Below are 16,245 nucleotides of genomic sequence, written 5' to 3' on the forward strand. Positions count from 1 at the left end.
CGCGGCTACCCCGGCGGAGGCGCGAGGAGCGTGGCGGGCGGTCGGAGCCCCGAGCGCTCGGGCGGCCGCTCCGCTCCGCTCCCCCCGCGCCGCCGCCGCCGCCGCTCCCTCCGCAGGCGCCGGGCGAGCAAACTTTGCACCCGAGCCCCCTCACTCTTTTCACACGGAACCCGAGCGCCGCCTCGGCCACGCCCCCGCCCGCGCCCCATTGGCCGACGCGCCCCGCCCGCCCGGCCGTGCCCTCCCGCCCCCGCGCCCGGCACCGCTTGCCATTGGCCCGCGCGCCCTCGCGACAGCGGGGCCCCGCCCCCGCCCGGTAACGCCCAGCGAGCCGCGGCCTCCCCGTTCCGCCCGCCCGCGCCCGAAACGGGGAGTGGGCGGGGCCACGCGTGACGCGTTGGGGAACTACGGATCCCCATTGGCTGACGCCGCCGGCTTTGCCCTCCCGCCCCGCCCCCGCAGGCCCCGCCCGCGGCGAGCGGGACTCGTGCAAAAGGTGCGCTTCACACGGCCCCTGCCCGGCGCGCGCCTGGGGGCGGGGCTCCCCCTGCGGGCCGCGGGGGCGGGGCCCGGCGTGAGGGGCGCTGTGACGTCACGCGTCCGGAGCCGGGATTGCGGGTGGGATTTGCGCTTTTCGGTGACTTTTTGCGGGGGGTCGGCTCTGTTTAATTCTTTTCGTGCCGCTGAGGGCCGGAAGATAAGTGCGGACGCGATCACTAATAACTGATGGGCCGCTAAAACAATTGGAAGAGAAGTTTTGCTTGAAGTTTTGAAAGGCTGTATAAAATAATAACATATTAATAAAATAAATATATAATAATTGCTAAAACGTTAAATACTAATTAATAAATTTTATAATTATTTTCCTGTAATAATATAGGGAAAAATATGTAAATGCTAAAAGGTAAATGCTAACACTGTTTGTTAGGCTTGTAGTCAGGAAAGGGAAAGCAAGTATTTGGAGACATCCAGAAAAATCACAGAAGCATAACCACAAAATTTAAAAAAAAATAAATCACAAGGTTACGAAAAGGCAGAGCTGACCTCTTACTTTGCCCACTGTGTTCTAGGGAACGAACTAACATGGCAGCAAGAGAAAGAGGGTGAAAGAATATTCCATGAGCAGAACGTGAGGGGAGAGAGCAGCCCTGGCTCTGCAGCTGTGGGTGTAGCTGTGTGTGGGCCCAGAGGGGCAGGAGGAGAGCTGGTGCCCTGAGAGGGAAGGGCATTTTGCCAGCCAGAATGCAAAATGTCCTTCCTATACTTCAAAGGGATTGTGATTCAGGGTCCAAGCAAAAGTTCCTGGCTTTGTTTGGGCAGTAAAATGACAGAAGGTGCTTACATGTCCACAAGGAAAGCATTATCAATGAGAATTACTGAGAGCAGTGATTCCCCTGTGCTCGGCAGCATCCCCATGAGTCCACACCTGGATACCACACTGTTATCCATGTATGCCATTCCCTCACCTTTGTGCAACCTTCCTCACATGGCACAGCTGGCTTGGCCACTGCTGTGCTGACCTGTGACCCTGAACCCTGTTTTCTGCTTCTTGTGTCAGAATCTAGGTATGCTACACGCTGGATGTAGCGGTAGCAGTGTGCCCAGAACTCTTTAATGGCCATTGTAAAGAGAGTCAGCAATTATATTGCTGTGACATTCTCCTCAGCTGCCTGGCTTCCCGTATGCCCTAACGTCACTCGCTGAGGAGTAAATAACCGGGAAGCTGAACGGTGATTACATGGAAACGCAACATGCCCGTGTTGTGTCGTCCTCACTCCCACACAAGGCCATTAGTTAACAAGGAAGAATTGCCCAAATTTAGGATATATGGGTCAAAGAAACTGGTACAGCTCAAACCTCTTTTAATTCCTGCAGGTGAAGTGGGTCATCATTTTACAGGGATTGCTATTAATCCAATGGAATTTAGGGAGGAAGGAAGGGAGGACAGCAAGTTTGGTGTCTCTCATTGGCTCAGCTCCAGGAATTTGTGAAACTGGGTTTTAGTTGGTTGCCACTGGGGTGTCATAATTTTCTTGATTAAAAGTACTCAGTCCCCTCCTGAGAGAAATAAACAAGATATCAATATCAGTAGAACCCTGATGAATAAAATTTCATTAAAAACTCGTCAAGAGCTTTGACTGATTTAAGGAGGGGAGTTAGGGCTTTTTGGACTCCTTTGTTAGTATGCAAATGATGTCCAGATCCAGTTGTGATCCTTTCAACATCTCTCCACCATGAGACCTCCTGATCTGCTCCACACCACTGGTCAGTGTACTGCAGCCTTCCCCTTAGAGGATGGCATCCTGTTGATCCTTGGCCATGTCCAGGGATAGCTTTTTGTCCTATTTTACCACACTGAATGCTTAATTCTACTTGGGGCCAAAAGCCACAAGACATGGACAATATACCCCAGGAGAATGGGAGGGCGTGGTTTCTTCCCAGGCAGGGAAGAAAAATGGTTCCTGAGGCCTTCCACTGCTCCCTGATGAATAGGGCTGGGCGTACAGTTTTGACCCAGCCACTGCTGTCTCTGTGGGCTTCAAACACAGGGACTTTGATGAATGATCCCCTGTGGCAGCCCAGTCCCCTTGCTGGACGTGCCAGGCATGGACTGGCAGCTGGACCACACAAGAGTTCACACTGCTACCTCTTCCCCACACTCTTTCTTGTAAACCAGTGGGCTGTATGCTGCAGTTTCCAGGCTTTTCTATTGTATTGCCATGCACCAGCAGCCAAGAGAAACAAGTATAGTTCCTAAACTTAGGGCTCTCCATCTGGCAGCATCATCAATTTTAAGATTAATGGGAAAGTGACTGATACAGGTACCTAATGAGACCATAAATGGTGTTTCACAGGAGACACAATGTTCCTGCTTATGCTTTTAGGGAGAATACTTTGTCTTCAGAGTAGGGAGGACTCTGGATTTTTTGTTGGTTTTTTTTTTTTTTTTTTTTTTTTAGGCTTCCAGGCATTGTTCATGACTCAAAGAATTCTTTCTCAGCTCACTTTCCGGTCCACAGATGTGGAAGGACCCATCTAAAATCTGTTTACTTACCATAAAAGCTCTAGCTGTGGATGTCTGGCACACAGCTTCTCCCCCCCAGAGCCAGGTGACAAGTCTGAACAGAGAGCTGCTGCTTGTCACCTGTCCTGCAGCAAAACGTTTTGTACGAGTCCTGCTGGGCTCTCCCGAGCTGGCTGAGCCCTGTGTGAGGAGCAGGACTTTGGCTGGCAGTTCTGCTGTTACTCAGCGTGTTTGCTGAGCAAATAAAGCCACTGCTTTTTCCCTTTGAATTTCTGCGCAGGGTTGCAAGTGGAGAGGTCTCCACCACGGAGGGCTCTGCATCACTCTGTGCCTTTCCACTTGGAAAAGGTGAAACCCTGCCTAGAAACCATGGATGCAGGCACATATTACAGAGCACACTGCCTCCTTTTAACACCTAACTCTTCCCCTTTCTGTGCAGTCATCAGACCTGCCGGCTTTTAATGAGGGCTTTGTGGGACTGTGGCAAACATGTCTCCATCTGTCTGTTCCACTTCAAGGCTGTCAGCTTTCATTTTAGGCTGTGTTTCTCACAGGCAGTGAGTGTCTCTCTCTCTGGTAGCTGTCCTTACAAGGTTTCTTCAAATTAGATGCAGTCGGCATCACCAAAGCCAACAGAAGCACTCACTGTCCAGAGACCTGCATAAAAAAGGTTGCTCCTTGTAACAAAAAACAACACAAATGAAAAGTGAGTGTTTCTATTCATGTAGCTGCAGGTTGGATTCACTGTTATGCCTGATTCAGGAAAGCAGCTTTATCAAGGAAAGGACTTAGACATGTGTTTGCAGTTAATTAAAAGGCCTTCTTTGAACAGAGGCAAGTTAAGCGTTAAGCGTGTGCTTACATGCTTTTGTTTGTGACCTGTGAAGAAAGGCTATAGCTGTAATTGGCACTGAGATAGGAAATGAAGGATACCTTGCTCTACAAAGTGATTTCTTCTTCTTCTTCTGCCTGATTACTGTGTCTGTGAAATCTGGGCTCTTTGGAAGTTGGTGGCGGAACTCCAGGCAAGTTGAGGTGATCAGTGTGTCATCCACTATACTTCTTCTGAACCTTGCAAAGCAGATTAAAAACCCTTTTTTTCCCTTCTGAAACATTTTCTCCCTAATGAAGAAACAGCTCATTTTTAAAATATGCCTCTCTTATGTCCAGTTTTGATCTTTCCTTTATTTTGCATTTTTACTTTCAAGCTGCTCACTTGATTCAATGGCATTCAGTTTCCTGTAAATGCTCCAGAACTTTGGGCACAATTAACTGTATGGCCAATCTGTAATTATTTCTAATGAACAGGCATGCCTTTTTTGGTGGATTAAAGAGCATTCCCCGGCTGCTTTGATTACCAATTTTTCTGCTTATGATACAAATAGTATTTTCTTAATATCCACAAGTAGGCAGGCAAAATAGTTGCTCAAATCAGCTGTGAAATTAATACTGATAAGGCATTAGTTAGAGCTAATGCCTTATTTAGCCAGTGCTTGAGTGGATCCAAGTAGAAAAATCACCACCATATTAATCATTAAAGGAAAAAAGGCAGGAGAACTTGTGGTGTTACTCACTTTTGCACACAGTGTGGCTCTCTGGTGGAAAGAGTAACAATGACTCAAGAGGGATCGGAAAATTCTGTAAATATGGAATTCTGGAATGAAAATATGTCTTTGCATCTGATTGGTTCATAACATTTTTAATTATTACTGAAATAAATTACTATCCTTCTTATGGCATTTTTAATAAATCATACTGCTAAGCTCTGCCTTTTATTATCTTTAGGAAGAACATGAGAACAAGACAATTCTGTTGGAGCCATGATAATGAGTGTCAAGGAATCAACGGGTAATTGCTGAGGACAGGCTCTGAGAGAGATGTGTGCTAATCACAGTGGTGCCTGATACACCTATTTACAGTATCAGGTCCTCTCAGAGCTCACAGTACTTTCTGGGGCCTGAGCTGCTTAATAAGGGGCAGGAATTTTCTTTTTCACAGTAGCATGCTGGATTTCATTGGTGAAGGATCTCTGGATGGTCTCTTGTTGGAAGAAAATCACTCAGGTCCTTTGAGGTAAGTCCCTGCAGGAACAGTTAATACTGTAGGAACTCATAAACATGCATGTACTGGCATTGGAAAAGGCAGTTCAAAACTAGTTCAACAAGTGCAGGTCTGAGTTGTGGGAGGCTGCAGAGCACCTCCATGTAGTGCTGCAAAGAAGCAATGCCCTTTGGTGGCACATTTTGCCCTGAGGAATGGAGCTGTGCTGGTTTATCTCCCTGTCTCCTGGGAGCTCAGTGGCATCAAGGGCACACTGTGCAAAGACCTCAGTCCCAGTGACTGAGCTAGGCTGTGTAAGAGCATGGTTCCAGAAGAGGAAGATCCCCAGGCAGGTTGGAAAGGAAGCCATCCCCCTGGCTGTGTACATGCAGAGTTTACAGGCTGCTTCCTGGAACAGCCATGAGCACAGGATACAGCACATCCTCTCATTTGTGCAGTGCCTGCAGCGTGGCACAGAGCCTGGTGGCACAGGATGTGCAGGGCATGCTCGGGCTCGGGGCCCTGGGCAGCACCCCTGGCAGGCTCCTGCTCTGACCTGGCGCCACCAGGTCTCACCTGGAGGGCAGCCCAGGTGCTGCTGGTGCTCCCAGCCAGCTCACCTAGCCACACTCTGCTCCTGCTGCCACAGCACACACCAGGCAAGAGCTGCAGCCCTCTGTCCTGACACAAAGGCTGGAAAGCCATTCAAGTGGCTGAACTATAGCATACTCATCATTTTACCATTGATGGATTAGATATTTACTGGGTCAGATTTAGGTGGGTGAATTTGCCTTTATTACACAATAAATACTGATGCTTTGAATTGGAATGTGCTGCAATCCCACCTCTGAAACCTGCTGGACACTGCTGCTTTTCCCAGACACTACATGCCCTTCACATAAGGATGGAGACATGAAGGCCTCTTTTTAAGGATCAATTATGTTTGATGTTTGTCAAATCATATCCCAGGGCAGTAAACATAGACATGTTAAGTTTATGTTCTATAACTGCATCTATTAATTTTCCAGACTGTCTTCTACAGAGGCCATTTTGTTCTCAACTTAAGCTGGTTTAATTAAAAGGTGGTGCCAAAAGGGGCCATTGCAAGTCCCTTTCAGAAACTGTATTCCTGCTCCCAACCAGGCCTCAGATCTAGCAGTTAGGGTATGTGATGCCATAAGGGCCATCAGCTTTGCCTGCCAGTGCAACCAAAAACCAAATTCCTTTTCATCTTCATTGCTTTTCATCAGTCCAGCAAGCTAATCCTATTTACCTAGGGCAGCAGGATTGCTGGAGCTGACACACAGGACCATGTGATTGGGGCAGGGAAAAGTGTGTGACCGTGTACTTGCATCCATTGATGCTGGTCATGAAACCACAGCCTCAACTGGACAAGAAGGGAGGGATTCATGTTTGGGAATGGGTAGCTGATACACAAACATCTTGTGATCACAAGTCTCCCTTTAGAGTCAGCAGAGATCTAATCAGCTTTGTCAGTGGAGTCTGCAACATGGTTTATCTCCTCCTACAATGCTGTGTACTTGATCAGATGAATTCCATCCTTAGAGTGCGCATTTCTGCCCTGGGTTATAGAGACAGCCTGGTGTGAATTGCTTGGAGATTAGGTCAATGGTTAATGAAGTGACTCCTGCCCCCACCATTAGTTTTGCCCACCATAAAACAAGGATTTTGCTCTTATTCTTACATTAAAGATCATGAGTTAAGTGAGTTCTTTAATGACACAAACTGAGTAATGCCAGCAGGAAGAGTGGAACCCAGTGGCCTGTCCTGCCAATACCAATGGCTATAGCAATATGCCAGAAATGTGATGCTCAAGGCTGGGTCTCCAAATTAAAACTCACAGGCACGGCGGAGGTGTTTTGATTTAATCAGTCCTGGGCAGGTGACAGTTTGCTCAGAAGCAAACATAAGGGGTGGATGCTTTTGGAAAGCAGGTCATCTATGTAGGTGATTAAACATGGAGGAGCCTCACTTGGGGCATGAGTTTTGAAAACACCTTCATCCAGATCTTACAAGCTAATTCTATAGAGTTCATTATCAATGGCTATTTGCATAGCAAAATAGTGACTGTGAGCATTGCTTCTTCTGAGCTTTATTTGTGTTAACCTGCTTTATACCTAACTAGATGTTTCTGCCTTAATGTTTGGGCAAATAAGGTTTCAGATTGGCATGGGTGGATTAAATGATGTTCTACAGTAGCTGCAGAGCCAATGGAGGGAATCCATTTCCATCAGTGCTAAGATGACAAAGCAGTTATTAAATCCAGCAGTTACAGTGGCTGTCCCAGGAAGGACTTGTCAGTCAAGTTTCCAAGTAATCTGTTTGTGAAATACGTGTTCCATCTCCCTTATTGACTAACAATGTATATTATCTGTTAGTTAGTTAACTGTGGGGCTAAAGGTCTTTTTTCCTGTCATTTGTCAAGCTCTTGTGTAAAAAGCTGCAGTTAAACTGTGTATAACCTTAGGATCCTGAACACTGCCAACTAAAGTACTAGGAATATGCTTATTCAGTTTTTTATTAGCCACATAAAATAGACAAACTTTGTGCCTTTGCCAGTTAAATAAACCAGGACCTATCTTTTTCTTGGGAATTCTGTTTCAGAAGGATATTCTTCCTGTAAAAAAATGAAGTGTATAAATAAGCAAAATATATATTTGAGGAGCAGTAGCATAGCATGCCCCTGTTGTTAAAGCTCAGTGCATGCATTTTATAGCACAGTAGTGATATAAAATCACTATAGGCATTATCAAAACACAGACACTAACTGTTAAAAATCAATAAATTAGGAGCTATTTTTAAAATTGGTCTTCAAAGCTTCTCTATTGTTGATAATTATATCCAACACCTTTGTATCTAATCCTAAGTGGGAAAAAATGTTTCCCGGAGACTTGGTTACAGACTATGAGCACACAGAAAGTCAGCCAATAGTGTTTGTGTGTTCACATATCCCCAAGGAGTTGTAACAGGCTGGGCTGACACAGTCCTCCATGGGAGACAGCCATCCCAGTGGATTGCCCTCTAGGACACTGTGTGGGTGAACCAGGATTTGGGTGTGCACCAGTGGCCGCTCCTGAGATCTTCTGTATGGCAACATGCAGGCACTGTGTGGGCTGCAAGTGTTTCAGGAGGGACAGGAGGAGCTGCTTGATCACTGTAATTTAATTTAGCCATCATTATCATTTGCCATCATCCTACGTGATGGCTCTGGCCTGCTCCAGCAGTCAGGGCAGCAAGAGCCCAGCACTTCCTACCAGGGCGTGTAGCACGAGTGAGCCTTCCCTCTGCTCAGGTGATTCATCCCAGCCCCAGATACCACAGCGTCCTCCTGACCTTCTCAGTCCTCCTGGCCTCCTTGGTGCCTCTCTGACCCGCTGGAAGTGTGTCACACAGCCTGCTTGTGCTTCTTGGGATGGTGACACAGATCCCAGCGTATGGGTATGGATCTCTGGCAACCAAATCCCAGTGCTCAGCCTCCCATGGCAGGGAACAGCCAGTTACAGGAGCTGTGCTGTGCCCAGTGACTGCCAGGCCCCAGTGTAACCCAAACCTGGAGGCAGCCCAGTTCCATGTTTGAACAGCCAGTTACAGGAGCTGTGCTGTGCCCTGTGACTGCCAGGCCCCAGCGTAACCCACACTTGCAGGCAGCCCAGTTCCATGTTTCTGTTTTATCTGCTCCAGGCAGCGAGGGAGCCCTCTGGGGCAGCAGGATAGCACATCTGCCTGGGGACCCTCCCACTGCAGCTCCCCCTCCTCACTCCTGCACGAGTGTTTATCTGGGACAGCTGGAGCCTTGCAAGGGGAATGGTCACCTCCAGCTCTTCCTTTCCAGACTGCCTGCACAGCCTTTGGGTGTGCCTGAGGGCTGTGATCTGCAAGATCTCCACACAGCCTTCTGAAGCCACCAAGGTGCAAAGCAGCTAATGATTAACCCTGCTTTCTCAGTTTTTCTGCTGGAGAAAGGCTTCTGTGGCAAAGCACCGAGGACAGCACAATACTCCTTTCACATCAAAAGAATATGCAGACACCCAAGGTAAATACTGGCCTGCATTGAGCACACTTATATCTGTGCTGCTATCTATTTACCCTGATGGTTTCAGTGAACAGAGTTCCTCAGCCCTCTAAAGAGTGGCCAAACAAACAATGTAATTTTCTGGGTTTTGTTTGTTTCAGTAAAAAAAAAAGCAACAGTGTGATTGAAAAATACAAAGGAAATGGAGCAGACAGTCAAGAAGGAACAAAGACAGCAAGAGGGGAAAGAAAATCAAAAGCAAGTAATTGGCAGAGTCAGAATTAGTTATTTCTATTAATTCCAAAGTTATTGCTTCCTTCTGCCAGCCTCCTTTGATTGCTGGGCAACAGGGGCAGTTGCTACAGGTTTCTCTTTAGTTAAAATGATTTGTTTATAAGATGTATTATTTGTAGTAAACATACAGGTATCACTTTGTAAAAACATTCTTCTTCAGGAAGTAATAAAACACTTGCTCAGTTTAAAGTGTGTCCTCAAGTGTTTTTGCTGGATGGGTGTTATACGCATGTGGTTTTACTCCCCTGAATCATCCCCAGAGAGAGTAGAAATGAGGGATGGTGGGAAAAGAGATTTGGAAACAAATAAACACTCTAAATCAAAAGGGCAGGACTTTGTGCACAGCCCAGGCCACAATAGCATCAATGGCTCCCACAGGGCCAGAACTCCTCCTGCATTTTCCAGCCAAGGACAAAACCCAATAATCCTGCCCTCATTTTTCCTATGCAGCAACTTTCCTTGGTAGTTTGCAAATCCCATTTCATCGGTGTCTGACGCATGGCAGATGTCTCCCAGAGTGTGCAGCCCCCACACTGTCATTCTTCTGATGTCACTCACGCCTCAAACTTAAAGGACTTACCAGCAGGGGACGGGGGAAATGCATTTGTCAACAGCTTTTACTACAATAGTTCTTAGTAGGATTTATATTTTGTGAAAAAGGACAGGTTTTCTTAGGAATTCTCCATCCTTTGCAGATGCTCTAAGGGAGATGAAAGAAAATTTACAGAAAATCTCAGAGGCTGGCCCTGAAATTATTGCTCAAAGGCTGATCATTAGGAGCTGTGGCTTTGACATAACTTTAAACCCTCACTCAGAGATTCTCACATCAGGAACTCCTGCTTAAATTGTGTAGTCTTCTTGAAATCCATCCAGCAGTGATGGAAAGGTTTCAGGTTGTGGGGAAGCCATCTCATCCCTCAGTATCTCAGCCCTGCAGTCTGGCTATCCCCTGGCTGCTGGTGTCTTCTGGCAAGAGCAGCCCCAATCACTCAGGTCCACACACTGGAAATGTTTCAGAAGTACATAAATAAAACATTAATGAGGATCCATATAAGAGAAAATCCAGAAATAATACACTGCAAAGAGATGACCTAATAAACAACTGGAGGGGTCAATGGATTTTTTACTATGATGTTAAGCCCAAATTTTATAAAAAGTTTCTCTGTAACTCACAGAGGAAGATGTAATAGTGAAATGGGTACTAAATTAGAAGTCCCAATTATAACACATGCCTTGAAAAGGCAGTTCCATGGAAATCCTTTGCTTCCAATTATGCTGAATTAGGGTTAATGTTTTCACCATCACAAGGAAATTACAGTGAAATCCCAAGTACCTGTAAATAAACTACCATTGTTTCAACAACCACTCTCCATCCCATACCAAGGGACAATTAGCTTAGACAAGATTTTAAAAACAGAAAACATATCAAATATAGCCTTTTGATACCTCCTCAGTAATCTATGTAAAATTACCTCAAATTATCCTTCCTCTTTCTTGAAGAAATAACCACTTCATGAAACACATAAAACTCAGTAATCTATGTAAAATTACCTCAAATTATCCTTCCTCTTTCTTGAAGAAGTAACCACTTCATGAAACACATAAGCAAGAGCAACACTACTCTGAGCAAACTAGGTGAGGAAGCAGAGCTCTGAGTGCACATCCAGACAGGCTCATCCTGTTAATTCAGGGTGAATTGCCTCTCATCAGCTACTGGGCTTAATCTAAGTAACAAAATTAGAAGGTTGGATGTTGCCACAGAGACATTTTCAGGTTACCTTGTGGCCTGTGTTGATGTGTTGAGAGGGACCCAGTAGCTGTGCAAAGACAACTTATCAGCATGGGGTTATTTCTTCTAGCTACATGCTTAAAACAGACCAAAAACTCACTGCCAGGTAATGCAAGGCCTCAATGGGAATTTGGGGATTTCCTTATAATAACTCCCAGGTTGAGAAATGTCTAATACATGCATTTATTTAATTCTTTGTTATATTATATATTTACATTACATGCACGTATTTATTAGATGCTATATTTTGTATTTTAATATTTGCATGTAAATGTTATATATTTATACACAAAATATTATATTATGTATTATGTATTATATATGATGTTCATGCTTATTTCATGCATTTATTATTACTTATTACTTGCCAAGGACAGGAAGGGACCCCACTTCGTGGGTGTTAATGCATTTGAGGACATAAGGTGTGAGGCTGGGCTCATGTCCTGTTCCTCAGCACTGCTGGAGCTGGCACAGCACAGGAGGATTTGCAACATTGGAAGGAGTCCTACTGGCATTAAAGAAGTGAGCAGCTCCTATTCTTCCAGGCTGAGTCACCAGGGAGAATGAGCCTGTAAATGGGGGAAGAGGATCATTGTTCTGTGTTTGGTTACTAACAAGGAGAGTAGGAGACAATTCTGTGTTTGCATATACTGAAAACTGTCTTCACCACTGCAAACACTCGTTATTATTCAGTGCTTTCCTTGTCTATGCTTCTGATTTTCTGTTGAAGAATAATTGGTGATTTTACTGTAAGATCACAAAAAAATATTAATTCACAGCTCGATATTGTGGGATACTGGATTTGGACTGAAGTCGGCAGCATATTTGGTAGTGCATGTTTTTATAATAATAACAACAATAAATCCATGCAAAACATGCACAGCATTTCTCCAACTTTGTACCAATTATTTACATACAGGGCATCATCTACTACTAACTATGAGGAGTTAAATAGTATTATTCAGTATGTACAGATCTCAAAGCACTTCACTACAGCATAGTAATTTCTTCAATCCCACTTTCTAAAGGTGAGGGGTTTGAGGTGGGAGAGAGGTGGCTCTTTTTTGTTGGTTGGGGTTTTTATTTTGGGTTTGGGTTGGTTTTGTTTGGTTGGTTGGTTTGGGGGTTTTTGTTTGGTATGTGTTGGGTTTTTTTTGAGAAAGTTGTTAGTTTTCCCAGGCTGAAAATGTGGAGAACCAGCTCGGTAAGGGATGCTGGGGCAGGACCCACAGAAAGGCTTTAGAATCAATCTCCCTGACAGGGAGTCTCGCATGCCATTGAGGCAATGCAAACATGGCAAGCCACGAGCAAACGCTGCAAATCACGGCAATAATGCTGAGCTTAGACTGACCTCGGCAGCAAGTGCTACTTCACTTCCAGGAAAGCAGAATACAAACTGAAAAAACAAGAAATTTTAGAAAAGCAAGTGACCAATAAAGCATCTGCAGCATCAGCAGCAGGAGCAGTGACTCTCCCGAGCGGTTTTCTGCCTGCTCTCCTCTCGTTATCCCGCCCATCCCTCCCATGCCCTCCCTCCGCCGGTCTGCCCGGGACGCTGCGGGGTCACCGGGGAGCGTCCGGGCCCGGGCAATGCCGAGCGCTGCGGGGCCGGGCAGGGGAATACCGGGACATCCCCTCTGGAGGGTGGGGGATGGATCCGGACCCCCGAGCAGCATCAGCCCGGCTGACGGCATCGCATTCCCCCTCACCTGGAACCGGTGCTGCTCCTCAAGGTGTCCGTCTGTGGCTTCCGCGGCAGTCGTGAGGCTGCTGGACAGGTTCGAGCTCCCCGAGGGCTCTGTGCTTGTGATGGAGCATCCAGAGTGCACTCGGGACTCCTGGAGGAGCAGGGATCCCGGCTTTGCTTTCAGTCGCACAAGGATTTGGGCTGTTCTACTCCCTTTTTCAGCTTTGGCCTATGATATTTTTCTTGGCCAACTCAGGTGTAAGGGGTAAGGGGAAGGTTTTCCCTGCTCAGGGTTTTCCCTACTCAGCTGTCCTCTTGCAGCACCACACGCTTTCTCTCACAACCCAGAGTTTGTGAACAAGAGCAGGTGCTGGTGAGAAGGCAGTGGGTGTGCCCTCACATCCCCAGGGATGCACGAGCAAAGGAGGGGCTGGGAGGGAGCAGCATCCCCTGGATGAGCTCTGCCTGTGTCCCACAGGAATGCCAAAGTACAGCCCCCCAAAGCGGATCTGCTTCCACTGCTACCATGGCCATTTGGGGTGATCCAGTCCCTGGACATCCTGCTCCATGCCCTGGTCTGTGGGGACCTTCCTGTCACAACAAAGAGGGCAGGCCTGGCTGTTCCTCATGCCACAGGAGTCTCAGGTGGGTACCTGGCTCCGTGGCACAGTGCAAATACCAGTGCTGGGAGGGTACAAGGTGGCACACAAGCACCCCACTCTTGCATCTATGGAGAAGGTGGCATATATCCCTCCATCCTGCTCTTCTCCAAAATGTAGAATCCATTAGGATGCTTGGGTGCAACTCTGAGCAGCCCCAGTGTGGCCTGAGCACTGGGGGCACTGGAGACACTGGGAGAGGCTGGACAGGAGTTCTCTTCCACTGACCAGCAGTTTCTGTCTTCTCTTCTTCTCCCCAGAGTGCCAGAACTTCACCACATCAAAACATCATCACTCAGCCTGTGAGTTTGAAGGAAGGGGGTCAGGAGAAAACACTTTTTGTGAGGATGGAACACTTTATTAATGGTTAAAAATAAACTTTATGCTTTTGATCCCCTTCCTCCAAGGCAATATTTTTGTGTCCTTTCTCACCAGCTTTTAGGAGGGGGTTAGGAAACCCAAAGAAGGAAACAAGAGCCCCTGTTTCAAACTGCAGCAGCCACTTAGTGACCCTGAACTGCCACCCAGGCACACATGTGTGAATGTGAAAAGCAAGTGGGTTGCAGGGACAGGGGTCTCGCCCCCTGTGAAAGCTGAGAGGAAATCAGAAGTGGCAAAATGCCATTTCAGCTCAACCCCTGCCCAAATTGTTCATCTTCCACATGTAGGCCCCTGCAAAATGGCCAGGCAGAGCTGGTAAGGTTCAGTTTAGAATGCTTAGTGCCCCCTGGCATGAAAGTGATCAAATAAACTATAGTGTGCATTGATAGGAAAATGGATACTGGAGGAAGAAGGGGATTGTGGCAGATATGGAAGTCTCTTCTTGCCTCTCCTTTCTGTCCCCAGGAGCTCCTCATGAAGAGAAATGCCTACCCTGGCATGACACCTGACACCACCCACCCATCCACCCCTTCCTTCACCTGTGTCTGATCCATTCTGAGGACTTCATTAGCTAAGCTAAGAGCAGTCCCAGAATCAATCAACACAGACTACAGAGAGATGAACCCTGTACAGTGAAGAAGGAAGCTTACAAATCTTGCTTCAGGGGTAGAATTTGAGAATTGTATCTTTCAGGAGTTTATAATTTACCCAATAAACCACAAAACACTAAACATAGGCTATGAATCTTAAACCAAAAAAAGCAGGAGGTGTGAGAGCACAGGGATCAATAAACCATAGGCCCTGGACCACAGGGATAAGCCATAAACTTCTGGCAATCTGTGGCAAACACTGAAGGCTAAACCATCAACCCTAAGCAATAACCACTAAAGCTGGGTGAAAACCTGGAAATGCTGCTACTGGTGTGTTACAACTTTCTTTGGAGGTGAGAACACGACAGAGAATGGTGTGTTCTGGCTGTCAGAAGTGGTTTTGAGAAGTTTTATATGCTATTACACCTAGACTCTATTAACACCCTGTGCAGGGGATACTGGATCTCTGGCACAGCATCAGCTCCACTGATGGCATCATGGTCCCCCCACATATTTTCCTCATTCCTTTGTTGAAATGGGTGATGAACAACAGCCAAAGGTCTGCCACAGGTGGAGAAATGCAGATTTACCGCTGTAGAGAAGACACTTCTAGAGTACAGGGTCCACATTTGCCACAGGGACCAAAGAGATGGAGACTCAGAAGTGGCACCTCCCACTTTTACAAAGAAGTTTGATGGGCCTCTGTATTTATGTTTATTTTCATTAAGTTTCTTATGTGCCCAGCTGGCCAGCACTTTCCCACTGTTTAAGTGCTGTTCAGCTGGCAGCAGAGGGGACAGGGCATAACTGTTGAAAACCAGGAGACTGGACTGTATTTTTCAAAGATGATGCAACTTCCCCTCCTGGCTATCCTTGATGTTTCTATGCATATAAAACTTCTGCAATTTCAGAGGTGCTCACAACTAATCATATTATTAAAATTCCTGTATTAAACAGTAATTAATTTCTCTCACAACATTCCACAGTGTATACCATTATTATCATTCTGTAAGGCTTAAGCTGTAACATATCCATATGTACACACTTCCCTAAGACATTAGTATATCCATCAGCATGATGGCAATGTTTTGGAAGCACTCCATAAGCAGTCACCATTCCTATAAATGTTCTATTTGTGAATGTTCTATTTCCTGAATATATTTGAAAATTGCATCCTGAGTGTGATTCCAATGCTGCACACGTTCTGTTGGAAAAACAATAATGCCCTTGTAGGAAAACGTGAATTTCAGTATTCCAAAGCAGAAATCCTGAGAGAGAATGAAGACCATCTCCAGAATGCCTTTTACTGTGTTTGACACGTACTGGTAGGAAGTTCTTATTTCAAAAACATCAAGAAATACTGCATTTATCATATTAGAGTGAAAATACTTCAAGAAGATGCTGTAAGGAATACAGTTAAGCAGCTTAATGCTACAGTTGTAACCTAAGCTGTTCTCATTTATTACTGCCACTGTGATTGATACAGTTGCACACTCTGTAGCATTTCGGATTCATAACAGTGTAGTTGTTAAGCAGGACTTGATTCAGCTATTTTTATAATGCATGCATATAAGATGCAAAATGGCAAATCAGAGATAATTATAATTAATTGCACCAGCAAGTACTAAAGCATCCGTAGCCAAAGAAAGCCAGCATCTTGCAACAAAGTTCTTAAAACAAACCAGGTAAAAATAAATGTAAATAAGATATTATATTTTGAAGGTATGTATAAGAGAGGATGTTCTTA

Source organism: Melospiza melodia, chromosome 3 (assembly GCF_035770615.1).
Source record: "Melospiza melodia melodia isolate bMelMel2 chromosome 3, bMelMel2.pri, whole genome shotgun sequence".
In the NCBI taxonomy this organism is placed as follows: Eukaryota; Metazoa; Chordata; class Aves; order Passeriformes; family Passerellidae; genus Melospiza; species Melospiza melodia.